This window comes from Strix aluco, chromosome 6 (assembly GCF_031877795.1).
Source record: "Strix aluco isolate bStrAlu1 chromosome 6, bStrAlu1.hap1, whole genome shotgun sequence".
Classification (NCBI taxonomy): Eukaryota; Metazoa; Chordata; class Aves; order Strigiformes; family Strigidae; genus Strix; species Strix aluco.
This window is the reverse complement of record NC_133936.1, coordinates 41,583,033-41,597,728: the sequence shown is the minus strand read 5'-3', so window position 1 is coordinate 41,597,728 and position 14,696 is coordinate 41,583,033. Positions and strand designations below refer to the sequence as shown.

The 14,696-nt window shown below is 47.8% G+C and overlaps 1 long non-coding RNA gene across 2 annotated transcripts; it reads left to right on the top strand.

The window, feature by feature from the left end:
• The first annotated feature begins 405 nt into the window (after positions 1 to 405).
• LOC141924991 (uncharacterized) lies at positions 406 to 9,970 on the top strand. Of its 2 annotated transcripts, none has more exons than XR_012623721.1 (3): positions 406 to 530; positions 1,333 to 1,498; positions 9,826 to 9,970. It is a non-coding gene; the product is annotated as an uncharacterized LOC141924991 (long non-coding RNA). The 2 variants fall into 2 exon arrangements; XR_012623720.1 differs by lacking the exon at positions 9,826 to 9,970 and adding an exon at positions 1,942 to 2,132.
• The last annotated feature ends 4,726 nt before the right edge of the window (positions 9,971 to 14,696 follow it).

Here is a 14,696-nt window from a genome sequence, read left to right as displayed (position 1 = left end):
ACCTTCCCTCCTTTGTTTGGTGCAGGAGCAAACAGGTCAGTCTGTATTTTCTTGATGTTTGTTGACTGTGGGCAGAAACCATTGAATGGAGGAATGTGAGACAGCACCGGTGGTGTGTGGTGAGAGGGGAAGGGGTGGGAGGAGCGGGTCTGTGGAAGGCTGTGCTGTTCGGGAAGGTAAAGCTGATGGATTTATAAGGTGAAAGCTGCTGGGAGTGATGAAAGGCTGTGTTTGTAGCTTAGAAATAAACACGTGGAAGAAAAATATGGAAGTACCCAGATGGAGCGGATATTTGGACTAATCCAGGTTCAGTCCTCTGGGGCTTTTGCTTGTGATGGAATGTGGGAGTTAGCAATCCTGACAGCATTAAACCCCTTTTTATCTCTTCTTCTCTTTGTCCGTTTGCATTGACTTTGCAATGCCGTGTTGTCAAAGTGTGGGGCAAGATTCCACCGCTGCGGGATGTATGAAGTAGAGATCTTTAAGCCAGTGAAGCACTTGAATCGTGGTCCTCTTCATCTCAGGACAAGGTAACTAATGTTAAATCAGTGATATCTTGCAACCATCCCTGACTTGCTCTTGCTGGTTTCCATGTCCTGCAACACCAGCACAGTGCTAACTGCTTTGCTGTGAAGGCTACACTTAAACTCCTATTAAATCAAAGCATGCCCTCACCCTCAGAGATCCCAACAGCCAAACAATTTTGTAATGACTGTGTTTTGTTTGTTTCTACATGTTACATTACTGCCTCCTCAAAGGTGATCCTATAAAAATAGATGTTTGCCAGCACTGCAAAGTGTTCCATGCCCTCCTTGTCCTTGGTGTTTCTAAAAAAAGCACTGGTCCATCCCCAAATGGAGGAGCCAGTTGCAGAGAAGAGCTGCCAGCATAACTATCACGACGTTGCTACACAAGTACAGCCTTTTGTGCTGATGCTTCTTAGGAGAGATGGGTATTTTGAGCTTCCCATAAGCCTTTCTTAAGGTATGGCTGAACTGCAAGGGAAGTGCTCCCTCATGCTGATAGTTAAAATTGGAGGTTGTGTGTTCATACCGAGAAATGAATGTTCCTGATCTAGCTGGGCATTGCTTCCCATGCCCCAGCATCTGTACATGTAGCCGTGTGTCCTCACCAAAGGTGCATGACATCCCACTGCCATGTGCCTGCAGGGTGTTGCTCAGTGCATAGCAGTGTAACTATTTCAGTTCAGGTTCTGTCTGGGACAGTATGTTGTTTTCATGTGATACTGTAGCTGAATTGGAGGTTTGAGTTGGCAGAAGCTCACAAATTATTTTTTTTTTTCTCTCTCTCTCTGCATTTTGGTACTTGCAGTGCAGCATCAGCCCTGGAGATATCCTGGACAGTGCTGAGTGTCGGAGAGGTCCTGCAGACCCGCTGCATAGACCAGACCGATAAAGTCTCCAAGCCTCTTCCTTGGGGAGGTGAATCATGGTGGGACGATGCCTCTTCCTAAAACGGGATCAGTTTGAGAGAGCAGGTAAAGTTCGGGACTGTGACCCTCACTGTCAACAGCTGTAGCATCACTCGCACGGGTCCTTTCCAGCTCCTCGGATGGGAAGACCTGGGGCTGAGCACCCACCCACCTTGTCTCCTTGGCCCCCGAAAGGACAGGTGGAGCTGGGAGGCAGCAGCCCCCTCGCCAGCAGCACTGGGGCTTGGGAAGGGTGTACGATGTCCCCTCTGGGGATTGGCACTCCTTGTGTGGAGGTGGGCAGCCCTGAGGTGGCCGTGACTCTGTGAGAAGGGCGGTAGTGGGCAGGTGATGGGAAATCGGTGGAGGGTAGGACAGTGCAGGGGGACGGAAGGGTAGAGTTTGTCTGTTGATGCATATTTCTCATTAGGACTTGTTTTTGTGCAGAAAATTCTCAAAAATCAAACTTTGTCAGAGGTATAAGGAAAAAAACCATGTATATGTTCTAGGAAGCTTTCCTCATGGCTGTGTGAGACACAGTACCCCAGCTGGTATTTGCACTGAGACCACAAAGTGGGTTTGGACCCCTTGGAGTCTGATATGAGGGAATTTATGAGCAGCTAATGGGTGAGTGAAGATAACACGTCCTCAGGTAGATGTAACTGTGACTTACAGTGATTGATGTGATGGCTGCTGTCACCTTGTCTGGCCAAGTGTCCTGACCCTGGAGCTGGGGGTGTTGCAGAGGGTCTCTGCGTCTTCTTGCTGCAGGGCTGTAGGTTTGGGGCAGGACTGGTGGGCTGGCTGCCTGTGCCCGGGGATCTCCCTCTGACAGCTACAGGTGTACATGGGGGTTCAGGTCTTGCCTTTGTGAGGAGCTCAACTTCACTATGTTTAGGCTTCGGTGGAAAAATGAGTAAAAATCAAACATAATCCATGCTGGAGCAAGTCCTCGTGCATAACTCTTGGGGTTTATGGCTGAAAGGATCCCAGTGCTGTCAGACTCCACGTGCCTCGGAGGCACGCACTGAGCAAATAAAAATACATCTGCTCTGGGAGAAAGGAATTTTTTTTTTAAAAAAATTTCTTTGTATAAAAAGTGCAGTCCTGCTTTATTGTTACTTAAACACAGATTTCCTTTTATGAGCCATAAATGACATTCAGGTGTAGCACAGTGACTTTAAATCAGCTCTTCTGGCAACCATCTAGATAATGTATTGTAAGAAACGCCTAACTGGCCTGTTTCTCCTTTGGCTAATTCATCGTTTCAATGCTGCTGACTTTAGATACTAGCCTTTCATGAGTTCACTGAGCATAAAAGCCATTTAAAGTTCCTAAGAAGCAAGAAATAACTCAGCTGTGAGCAATATTTAAGCACGTGGTGGCGGCAGTGCTGCCAAAGCCAGCTCTTAATCTGTTTCAGAGAGCTTCTTGATGAGGAGAGTTGGGCTGGTACTTTGAGAAATGGGGCTCAGCCCCTGTGATGGGGTGTGGGGCTGAGCAGGGCATGATGCGATGGGGAACTGATGTGTACAGAGCCCATGGTTTGCTTGTAGCCTCCCCGCTCCATTATGGTGTGTGCCTGAAGAGTATCTAAGCCAGAGTCTGCTCTGATTTACACCCCAGATTTACAGTAGGATAATGCTGCTGATTTAAAGGGAGCTATCCAGGATTTATAGGGCTTTTTATAAGTAGAATCAGGACTTTTAGCTGTAATCCTGTGCAAATGTATGGGTGTGAGTGCAGATGTGCACATCTGCATCACTAATGCTGTGTAATACCCATGTACAGCCATAATGCAAAGACGTAATAATAGCAACGCAGCAGATAATAACGATGTGAGTTTGCTTTTGCAAAAGTCCTTGCATTACAGGGTTATAATACGTTTCAGACCAGGCTCACAAAGATCCTGTGATGGATAATCCAGCTGTAACCCTAAAGCATGTGTCTGACTCTTCTAACACCCACTGTCATCAGAAAAATCAGTCTCCTTCCATTTTGGTAATTGCTGTTTGAAAAAAAAAATACACTTTTTTCATGTAAGTCTTGATCTATTGTTTTTCTGGGATTACGTGGAATACATGCAAGGCCTCAACTAAAGGTCTCTATCCTGGAAATGTTATAACTTCATAGTACCAAAGAGATACCAACACCCCAGTGATACTGTGAATCCAGGGAGACTGTTCAATCCTATGGCTAAAATATCATCATCATCTTCAATCCTATGGCTAAAATATCATCATCATCTTCAATCCTATGGCTAAAATATCATCATCTTCATCACTGGAGTGAGAGCATCAGAATAAGGCCTTTCTGGTTATTTGTTATATTCTGGTTGTTATATAGGGCCACGAAGATGATTGAGGGGCTGGAGCGAGGACAGGCTGAAGTGAGGACAGGCTGAGAGATTTGGGGTTGTTCAGCCTGGAGAAGAGAAGGCTCCAGGGAGACCTTATAGCGGCCTTCCAGTACTGGAAGGGGCTACAGGAAAGGTGGGGAGGGACTCTTGATCAGGGGGTGTAGGGATAGGATAAGGGGTAACAGGTTTTAAACTGACAGAGGGCAGATTTGGATTAGATCTAAGGAAGAAATTCTTCCCTGTGAGGATGGTGAGGCCCTGGCACAGGTTGCCCAGAGAAGCTGTGGCTGTCCCCTCCCTGGCAGGGTTCAAGGCCAGGTTGGACGGGGCTTTGAGCAACCTGGGCTAGTGGAAGGTGTCCCTGCCCGTGGCAGTGGGGTGGAACTGGGTGATCTTTAAGGTCTCTTCGAACCCAAACCATTCTAGGATTCACCTTACTAAGTAGGTACATATGTTTACAAGAAAGTGCTGGAAATCCAGCCGGACCCTCTGGAGATGCCAGTGGGCTTAGCTCCAGTGTGAAGTATGAAATCAATGCAGCTCAACGGGTTCACTTCAACAGAGGGCCTGGACCGCTGTACGTCGTATGCTTCTTGACATCATCTGGTTTTAAGCCAACTCTGATGATGGATGTTTTTGCCTCTTGCCTCTAGGTTGCAGGGGGGGAAACAAACCCCTATCATGTTTGCTGTCTGTACAGTGCTATTTCCAGACTAAAGAAAAAGAGTTAAATTACGTTTTAACAGAACAATACCAAAAACAGCAAAGGTCAGGAAACTTTTAAGTAAGGTCAACCTATCGATTGCAACAGTGAAAGGATAGACATCAAATACTTTGCTGTGAAAAGCTGAAAAGAAGTAAATTCAGCATGATATATTGAAACCCAAGTCTCTTTCATATGTTGCAGAGCCTCTGACATAGCAGGTTTACTGTTCAAGCTGAGATATGTTGCCTTGCCAACATATATTCTGAGTTACCCAAGCAGATTTAATGTTTTTGCAGTAGTGACTTTTCCCTTTTTTTGGGGGACACTTTTCTTTTTCTTTTCAAAAAATTGTTGCAGAAGATTTCAAACCTACCTAGGAAATGACCTTAATCAATTTAGTTCCACCGATGAGTATGAAAACTCAGATCTTTCTTTTTGCTTTCTCGAAACATTGTCTTGCTTGCATTGAGTAGGGTGACGGAGTCACAGCTTGATAGGAAAGTGTGTTTTGTTTGTTGGTTTGTTTTTTTTTTTTTAAATCCATCCGAGTGGCAGCTCTGTTTTGTCCGGAAGGATTGACGTGACTGACAAGTGTTTTGAATTTCTAAGCTCCAAGGTCTCAAAATGCATGAAAAGCAAATGACACATACACAAAAATGTAAATCTTTGGAAAACAAGCACCAACTGCACACACAAAAAAAGTAGCAATTCTGCAAAAGGGTGACAGACGCTGCATTCATTCTTCTTCCCCCCCCCTTTTTCTTTTTTAGTAAGTCAGTGTTTCTGGGCCACCTACAGGCACATTTATGTCTTCTGCAGCAGGGAATCGAGATAGACAATAAGCCAAAGTCACAGTCGTCGTGCGTCAGGGTGGGTCTATCTGCACCTCAGGGTTGCAGCTCCCATCACCACCAGCTTGACAGGATCTGTTCCCATCAGCCCCATATCGAGCGGGGCAATGCCGTGGTCTTAGTCCCATGAGCACACAACTCTTGAATATCCTCATTATTTAGGGCTTGGGTTGCAGGCATCCCAAGAGAATGAAACTGTTGAGCCGGAGTGTGCAAACACAGCTGGAGGTGGTACCAGCATCACACAGAGCTCACATCCCAACCCTGTTGAGGGTGGGTAGGGTGGGCTTCAAGAGAGGGGAGCCCTGCTGGTCGCAGCACTTGCCTGGTGTGCACGGGTTGGTGGGGGGTTCCAGACTCAGACTGAAGCATCTTCTGGGCTGTGTCCAGACAGGCTCTGCTTCACTTGAGGTCTGTGGGATGCTGTTTACAGAGAGCAGAAGGTGTGAGAGGGAAGGAAAGTCAGATTTCTGGTCTCCCAACCAGTGAGCTGGCATTTCCCTTCCTCCAGGTACCCCATTGGAACCTTGTTGTTCTGGGTGATGACTGGGGCCAAGTGGATTTGCTCAGCTCAGGATTATCCATGACAGCCATATGAACCTCCTCTGGAGGGCATTTTAATAATTTTTGTCTCCTCTCATCAAGGGCTGGTAAAATATCTGCAAGCACACCACCTGAATGCAGGCCATCACTTCATGAAGCAGCCCCTGAGCCCTCTGCGATGTGGCCACGCTCCCTCCTGGCTCTCTTTTTCGACGTGGCATAACTCTAAAACCAGTGCAGGATGAAAGGTGTGGAAATCCTGCTCTGTGCAGAGGATGCTGAGCCCCTGAAGATGTGGTCCAGAGCTCTTGTCTCTAATCTAGCCAACTTGTTCCAATGGCTGGCTCAAATTTCAAGGTTGCCCTGTTGCTTTTGTGGGAGGCGGGGGTGGCACTTTTTATAAAGAAGAGTGGTGATGGAGAGAAAGTTTTTCTTCTCTTTTTCCCGTCCCGTCTGGCCCAGTGAATGCGGTGTTTTTGGTTGAGGGGTTCAAAGGAGCGAGGGAGGCAGTCAGTTGGAAACGCCGATTCTGCAAGCTCCTGAGAGCCACTGGCCGCTGCTTCCTCTTGGTTCAGCTCGACCGGTTCATCATGGGCCTGAGGTGGCTGCTTTAATGGGAAGTTGGCTGGCGGAGGACAATCTATACCTTCCCTTTGCAGTGAATCAATAAAAAGCTGGAGTGTTTTGGATTCCTCCTTCCAGGAGAGAATAGCCCTCATTGTAAGTCTGGAGAATAAAATGGCAGAGAGAGAGGGAGGCTCTTCCCCGTTGCACGCTCCAACTGTTTTGGCTGGGTGGCAGCTTTCCTTTGCACGTCTTGGCCACATTTGATTTTGGCATTACTTGAGGCTTTCTAAATTTTGCCTGAGTTGTGTCTTTCTGTGGAGGTGAACGCCAGGCATTGTTTGTTCAAGCTAATTATGGGATGAGGGTGATGCAGCCTAGGAAATCCCTGGGAAAGGATGAAAAGTGGGTGTTTAGTGAGAAAAGCATCAGCAGCCCTAATGGATTGCTGTCACGAGCTGTTCTCTGGGCACCATCTCAGCTCTGCCTGTCAGCTCCATCACTGCTCTGTACCTGGTGATCTCTTGGTCCTGCTTCTGCAAAAGATGCTTCAAGATGAGAGCGTACTTCAGGTTGGAAACTCCCTGACAGGTAAACATCCTGAGCATCTGAGAGGGGTGACTGCTTGGCTCAGCCCCTGAAAGTCTGGATGCAGGCCTGAAGTTCATTAAAACTTCTCCAGGGAGGGGGGGTTTCACACTTGGAAAGCTTTGCACGGTTTCAAGTGTTTGCTGCTTCCACTCAGGCTAGAATTCAAAAGTGCAAAGGCCCATGAAAATGATTAATAAAGAACAAAAACCAGAGCCTGAGACAGGATCAGCTCTGTGACTCCTCTGAAACTGTAGCCTTGCAGAAGTCTCATGCTTTACTCGGGTACATTTGCTCTTGTAAAGCTGAAAACCCATTCTTCAAACAGGGTTCAACCCTGGGTGCTGTCTGTATAAGGGTTAAGACCATCTCCAGGTATAAAATCCTTGTCTCTAAATTGGAGAGACATGAATTTCATGGATAGACCACTTGGTGGATAAGGAATTGGCTGGATGGTCACACTCAAAGAGTTGCAGTCAATGGCTCGATGTCCAAGCAGAGAGTGGCGATGAGTGCCATTCCTCAGGGGTCGGTGTTGGGACTGGTGCTGTTTAACATCTTTGTTGGTGACATGGACAGTGGGATCGAGGCACCCTCAGCAAGTTCTCCAACGACACCGAGCTGTGTGGTGCGGCCGACATGCTGGAGGGAAGGGATGTGCCATCCAGAGGGATCTGGACAGGCTGGAGAGGTGGGCCTGGGCAAACCTCATGGAGTTCAACAAGGCCAAGTGCAAGGTCCTGCACATGGGTCAGGGAAATCCCAAGCACAAATACAGGCTGAGAGATGAGTGGATTGAGAGCAGCCTTGAGGAGAAGGACTTGAGGGTATTAGTGGATGGAAAACTGACTGTGACCAGTAATGTGTGCTCGCAGCCCAGAAAGCCAACCGTGTGCTGGGCTGCATCCAGAGAAGTGTGGTCAGGAGGTTGAGGGAGGGGATTGTCCCCTTCTCCACTCTTGTGAGATCCCACTTACAGTGCTGTGTCCAGCTCTGGGGCCCCCAGCATAAGACAGAAATGGACATGTTGGAGTGGGTCCAGAGGAGGCCACGAACATGCTCGGGGGGCTGGAGCACCTCCCCTGTGAGGACAGGCTGAGAGAGTTGGGGGGGTTGAGCCTGGAGAAGAGAAGGCTCCAGGGAGACCTTATAGCGGCCTTCCAGTACTGAAAGGGGCTACAGGAAAGGTGGGGAGGGACTCTTGATCAGGGGGTGTAGGGATAGGACGAGGGGTAACAGTTTTAAACTGAAAGAGGGGAGATTTAGGTTAGATATGAGGAAGAAATTCTTCCCTGTGAAGGGGGTGAGGCCCTGGCACAGGTTGCCCAGAGAAGCTGTGGCTGCCCCCTCCCTGGCAGTGTTCAAGGCCAGGTTGGACGGGGCTTTGAGCAACCTGGGCTAGTGGAAGGTGTCCCTGCCCATGGCAGGGAGGTTGGAACTGGGTGATCTTTAAGGTCCCTTCCAACCCAAACCATTCTGTGATTCTATAAATTGCCAGTGTCCATCAGCATCAGTGGGTTATACTCCTTTGTGTGGCTGGGAAGTCTGGTCCAGGTAGTTTGTTGGAAGTAAATGGGATTAACTTGCATGGGTGGGCAAGTACTTCTGTACACAGAGACTTCTCCCCAGGCTTATCTTATGTCAGTGAGAAAGTCCCAGACACCTCTTGGCCTGGATGTCTTCGTATGAGGCTTCTTGATTCCCCTCTGCTCTGTGAGACCAGCAGCTCATTGCCTGCGGTGTGAGTTGGACCTGGGAGCTGTTTGGAGGAAGGAGAAGCTGTTTCCCGTTGGGGCTGTCTGCATTGCATGTAAGGAAAGTCTAGGCAGGTGAAGATGCCTTTGGAGATGGTATAACCCCAAAGATAAATTGTTATCACACAGAATATGCAAGGAAATAAATGCTTGGGATTATGAGTTGAGTTTTGGTGATGATTTAGCATTGGCTGGAAAGCAGCCCTGGCTTGAAGGGTTCTTTGGCCACGCATCTTCTGATCCACTTCCACCATGTTGAGTGTTATTCCAATGCAGACATGGCTCCTGTGAATAATGGGACATCCCCTACATCAGTAGCTCATCATCTCCATCAAGGGATGTCCACTCCTGAGCTGGTGCTCCTCTGCTCGTGGCTGACACCCAGAGCAAGAAACCTTGGCCTGGCTGAAGCCAGTGGGATGTCAATGACAAATGGGAGCTGATCTCTGACTCACAAGAGCAGACCCTGGGGCCTTCAAGGGGTTCCCTGTGACCTCTCGTAACCTTCAGCTGTTCAGAAAGTTGGGGCATCTGCCAAAGGTGCAGCGAGCTATCTTGAGGCTTGTTGTGTGGTTGGCATAACAAGGTCTCAGTCTGATGTATGAGGGTGGCAGCAATCATTAATAAGAAGAATTGTGTGGTCATCAATAAAAGAGACTGCTAGCACTTACTGAAATTGGGTTCTTTATACTATTTGTACTATATATATACATGCTATACTGTATATTTATACTAATATCAAGCTAGTCCTGGGGGTGGAGAACATGGCAACATACAGCACCAGAAATACTACCTGGGATCTCACAAATCCCTTCTCCTTTCCTTGGGTGAGTTACCAACCACTTCCACTTTACAAGGCATTGGATTACGGCCACATCACTTACGAGCTAAAACTGTTTCAACTTGCACAGTGATGGAGAAGGGAACTTTGAATGAACTGCAAGTCGTCAGATTTGTGTTACATGAGTAGTACCTTCCTGCAGGGAGTCGTTAGCCGATTTAATCACCTTCCCCCCTTCCATTGACAGCTGAATTTATGCATTAGAGGAAGACAGCAAGGGAGACAGGTTCAAAACAAGACTCTGAGGTAATCCATCATCCCATGCCTCATAGGAGAAGGCGACTGAAGGCAACTGATGGGGAAGAGCAATGCCATTGACTGTTTCCAGGACCTGTGGTTCAGAGGTAAGGAGGGGTTTTTTTTGTGTTTTGCTGCTCTATGATGTAAGCTAAGCTGCCATCTTAACTTAACCAGAAACATGTTCAGTTCTGATTTTGAGTCAGCTGAGGTGGTGTTTGAGTTTTTTCGTAGTGCACAGCCTCTCTGGTCGCTCTTGTTCATTTGCAGGGGGTGAAAATAAGACTGTGGATTTGGGAGAGCCAAGGAGCCCACGTTGAAGTGACAGGGTTTTGCACCATTTTTAGCAGCAGCATCTGCTTGATAACCAGCACTGTATTTGTTAGGATAGATAAAACTCATTCCAGGTGTTCTGCTGGATTGGCTTGACTGTACTCTTCCTCTCCTTGAGTGGTCATCTTCACCTCCTCCTCCAACCAGGGGCTGATCCGTGCCCTGCGTTTCCATCGGTCCCAGGGGCCTTATCTCTGCCTTGCAGCTGGGAGCAGGACTCTGTCCTATCTGTGGTGCTGCAGGCACAGCTCCACGTGAGCCGGCACCTGGAATCCTAACAGCAGAGCTGGTAGCGAGCACCAAGTTCTCCGTTCATCTTTTTCCTTACCCTTGCAGGTCCCTCCCAGTCAAGGGTCATTTCTCTGGGGCCCTTCATGAACATGCACAAGCGATGATGCTTTGTAAAAGCCATTTTGTAGCCGTACTGCCATGGGAACAGGAGTGATGTGTGTTTCAAACCAGCTCCCTCCCCGATGCACTGATGGTCTTGCTGCCTGCAGCGCTCCCAGAAGCAGGGCGAGGTTCATAGGAAGTAATATCTCATGTTAGATTAGCCAATAGATTTGGGAAAAAAACAGACAAGCCATTCTTCAGGCTAAGAGCATATCTGTTTTTCCCCAGTTGTATCAGTGCTGTTTTTTCCAACTGTATCTGTGTATCCCATATAGCCAGATGATGGAAGACAGGCACTGTGGTCCCTGTGCTATCGAACGCTGAGATGCTGCAGGAATTATATGCCTGTTATTGGCAGCAACCTGTGACCTGGTAGAGTCCAATTCTTACGTGCATCTGTCTGAAAGCCCCTTGGTAGATGATCAGGTGGGGGCTTTCCATCCATACTCCATTATTCAGTGGCTTACAAAGACATGAGGGTCTCTTCCCTTGGTAGAAACCATCCGTGGAAGCTCATTCCCCAAGCAGCTCATGAGAGCCAGGGTTGCACGCAGACCCCTTCCAATCCACATTTGATAGACTGAACTGGCTTGTTATGAAACTCCGAGATAATACCATAGCTATTTGAAGTCTCTTTTGTTTTATAGCATAATCCACTTTTTTCCCCCTTGGCTGCAACAGCAGCCAGTTGTTTCTGTGCAAGTCTAATATGGGTCAGTAATATATCATGGGGTAAAATTATAGGTTCTTCTTTAGTGCCAGATATTTAGAGCATCTGGTTAGAGAAGTACCCAGCATAGATAAATCATGTTTAAAAAGCTTGTCATTTTTTTAAAAACTGCTTTTTTAAAATTATTATTATTATTTTTTATGTGCTTCTACCTCCTGGGGCATCTCCCCAGCTGGCTGTGGAGGAGTGATTGTCAGTGAAAGCCCAGCTCAGCGGATGCTCTGCTGGAAAGACAAGAAAGTAGTGGAAATGTTCTGAATTCAGTTTTATACCTCATTTACTAGGGATTGCCTTTAAAAGTTGATCTTTCAGCTAAAGAGGGTTTCCTTTTACTCTTTTGGCAAAAGAAATATTTTGCACGGGGCTCTTGTCAGAGCATCTGTTCCCTTCATTTAAAAACTGGCTTTTTAAGCTGTGCTTTGTAAGTATGTGCTTATATAGTGATTCCCTACTACTACTTATGATAGGATGCCCTTCTCAGTTACACATACCTTTGCCTCTTGGGACTGGAGTTTTCCAGCTGATGTGTCTGCCTTGGACTGAGTTCTTCTGGAGAAATACCAGCTCAGAGTGAAACAGTCACTTCTGAGAATAAGACTGTGGAAAACGATATTTTTGGTCCACACTGAAGCAAGCCTGTCTCTCTCTTGTGAAAAAGGCAAGGGGAAAAGCAGAGAAGATGTGTTAGAGCTTTTCAGTTAATTCCCTATACGTGGACTGTGTTTTACCTTACCAATGCCTTCCTCTGCACCCGGGAATACAGGGCAGAACTGTCCTTATGTTTGTGCAAGCCTGAGGGCTTTGGCCTGAAAGATATGGATGGCCTGTTGTTGTGGGGAACTTGATCTCCATTTGGTGGCTTCCAGACGAAAAGCAGTAGTGAACTGACTGGAAACTTGATCAGTTTGCAGTTCATGCTTTTATCGTGTTTGAGAACTTTTTTTTTTTTTAAAAAAAAAAGGATAGACCATATCACAAAATGGAAGAAGTCACATGGTTTCCAGAACACGTGAAAATCTGGATAAACTAGTCACACTGAGGTGTGCCTGGGGCAGTCCATCATCCTAAAACCACAGGGGATGTAAAGTTGCCTACTAGAAGGATGGAGCTGGCTTTGTTCCGGCAGCAGGACCTGCAGTGGTCTGGGAGGCAGCCTGTACTTCTGGCAAGGAGCAGCACCAGTGAATAACTGGTGTGGCTGTCGGGGAAGGAGCATCTAAGTGTAGGAGATGATGGGCAGGTTGGACTGCTGGGCTGCCTCCAGCCTGGGATGTGCAGTTTGGAAAGGAGAGGATAGTTCCTGTGTTTGTGCCCCCTTTGCTAATGGCTGCTGGGCCAGGCCAGCCAGGGTTTGCAAGTGGGAAGATCAGCTCAGTCAGCATCTGCCTTTGGGTTCATTTTCCTTGATATTGTAGAGGGGGAGTCAAAGTGTTGTTTATTAGAGACTCTGCCGCAAACTGCAGTGATCCTGCAGCATCCATGTGTATTTGCATGCAAAATAGCCATGAATCAGTCAAATGCAAGGTCAGAGGTGAACAAAGTGGGAGTCAAACTATATTTCCAGGAGCACTGTCTGCTGTATTTGGCCAGAGCTGAGTCCAAACGCAAACCACAAACCTGCCCTGCAGTAATCTTGTGTCTGGATTGCGGGTGAGGAGCCAGGCAAAACGCGGTGGTATTGTTCTCCTTTTGCATTCAGAGAAGATGTCAGAGGGGCGGTGGCCGTGTTCTTTGAGGAGCCAGATGAGTGCAAGTCCCTGCAAATGGGTGCAAGCTGGAATCACGCACTGCGTTTCCCAGCCTCTGGTAGCAGTGATGCGGGGCAAAGAGCCTGGGGTGCACTGAGCTGGCTGGCTGCTGCTCCAAAGAGATGACCATGGCATTTTTCTCTCCAGGGTAGCCTTGATATTAAAAGCTAGACAAAAAAAATAATCATGTTTACATGAGCTAGAGCCCTGGCCCGTTGTCTGTCGGCTGACGGGCAATTAAACTGTCCCAACAGGTTGCCTGCCTGTACGTGATAAGATAGGAGGGTGTGAGTGGGGTATTATTGATAGTTTTTGGATGTACCATGTCCTGGGGATTTACGCTGGGGAATGATGCAAGGGGATATCTCCCCTGGAACACCCTTTATGTTCAATTCACAACCGATTTGCTTCGAACAAATGAAGATGTGTGTAATCTGCATGACAAAAGCTTGCAGAGGGACAGGGGCTCGGCTGGCTTCGGCCGTGGGGTCCGATCTGATAATGTACTAACGTACGTGTGCATAGGGTAACTGGGTGGGCTCGGAAAGGCCTTCTTGGCGGTGGCCCAGCTTCCAGGGAGAGCGTGAGAGGCAGCTGACTCCTGGGGCAGGTTTGGTAGCTGAGGGCTGAAAACTTCCTGGAGTTAGCATATCCTGCAAGCCCGACTTACTAGGCAAAATTTCTCTGAGCTGATTTCTGCAGGGCTTGATCTCTGCATTTATGTATCTTGACACAAAGAGTGGCCGAAGCCTGCGAAAGACATTGTTATCACTAATCATACAAAGCAAAAATGAGCTTCGGCAATGCTGCCCTTCCTGGGACAAAGGCAGGAGTGGTGTTTTGATGTTGCAGAGAATGCTGGGGCAAGGAGGAAATTCCTGAAGTTTGTAGGTGTACATTAGAAAGTCAAAGAAAATGCCTGAGCTTGTAGAGGCACTGTAGTGAGAGATGGTTTTTGAGCAGTGGCGTGATGCTGTGCATGTAGCACCTGAGCCACGTGCTTAAACTGGCATGTGTGTGCACCCTTGCCAGCCAGGAGGGTGCTGCCACCTCTCTGTCACATAATTTGTTTTGGTGGGATGAGTTTTTGTGCTGAGCTGTGCCCACAGTGTGCCTCACAGGGTGGGTGGATTGAGTTAGTCTTAGGGAGGGAGGTTTTGCCATTCCTGCCGTAGGGATGGTGATGGAGGGGACCAAGCTGAGGAGGAGGATGGCGGGAGGTTGGAGGGTCTTCAGAGATGGACAGAGGACAGAGGCTTTTGCTATTCTGTCCCTTTCCATCACAGCACTGACCAGGTGCTGATGCTGGCAGGAGAGGTTGGTACCCCAGCTGTGGTTGCCTCTGGCAACCCGTTACCCTTAGCAACATCCTCTTCTGCCTGTACGCTTGTGCCCTTCAAACTGTGAGTTTGGTGTTGTAGCAGAGTAAAAGGAAGGTGTTCTGCTGGGGTTACTTTACTTCTGTTTGAGCTGACCTTTCCCAGTTCTCTCAACTCTTAATTAATCCATCCCCTGGAAATCTTTACATTCAAGGGCATTACTCAGCGGAGTATTTAGCCCAAGTACATTAGGGAAAGGCAGGAACTGCTTCTGATTGTGCTGTATCTGTAGCGTAGG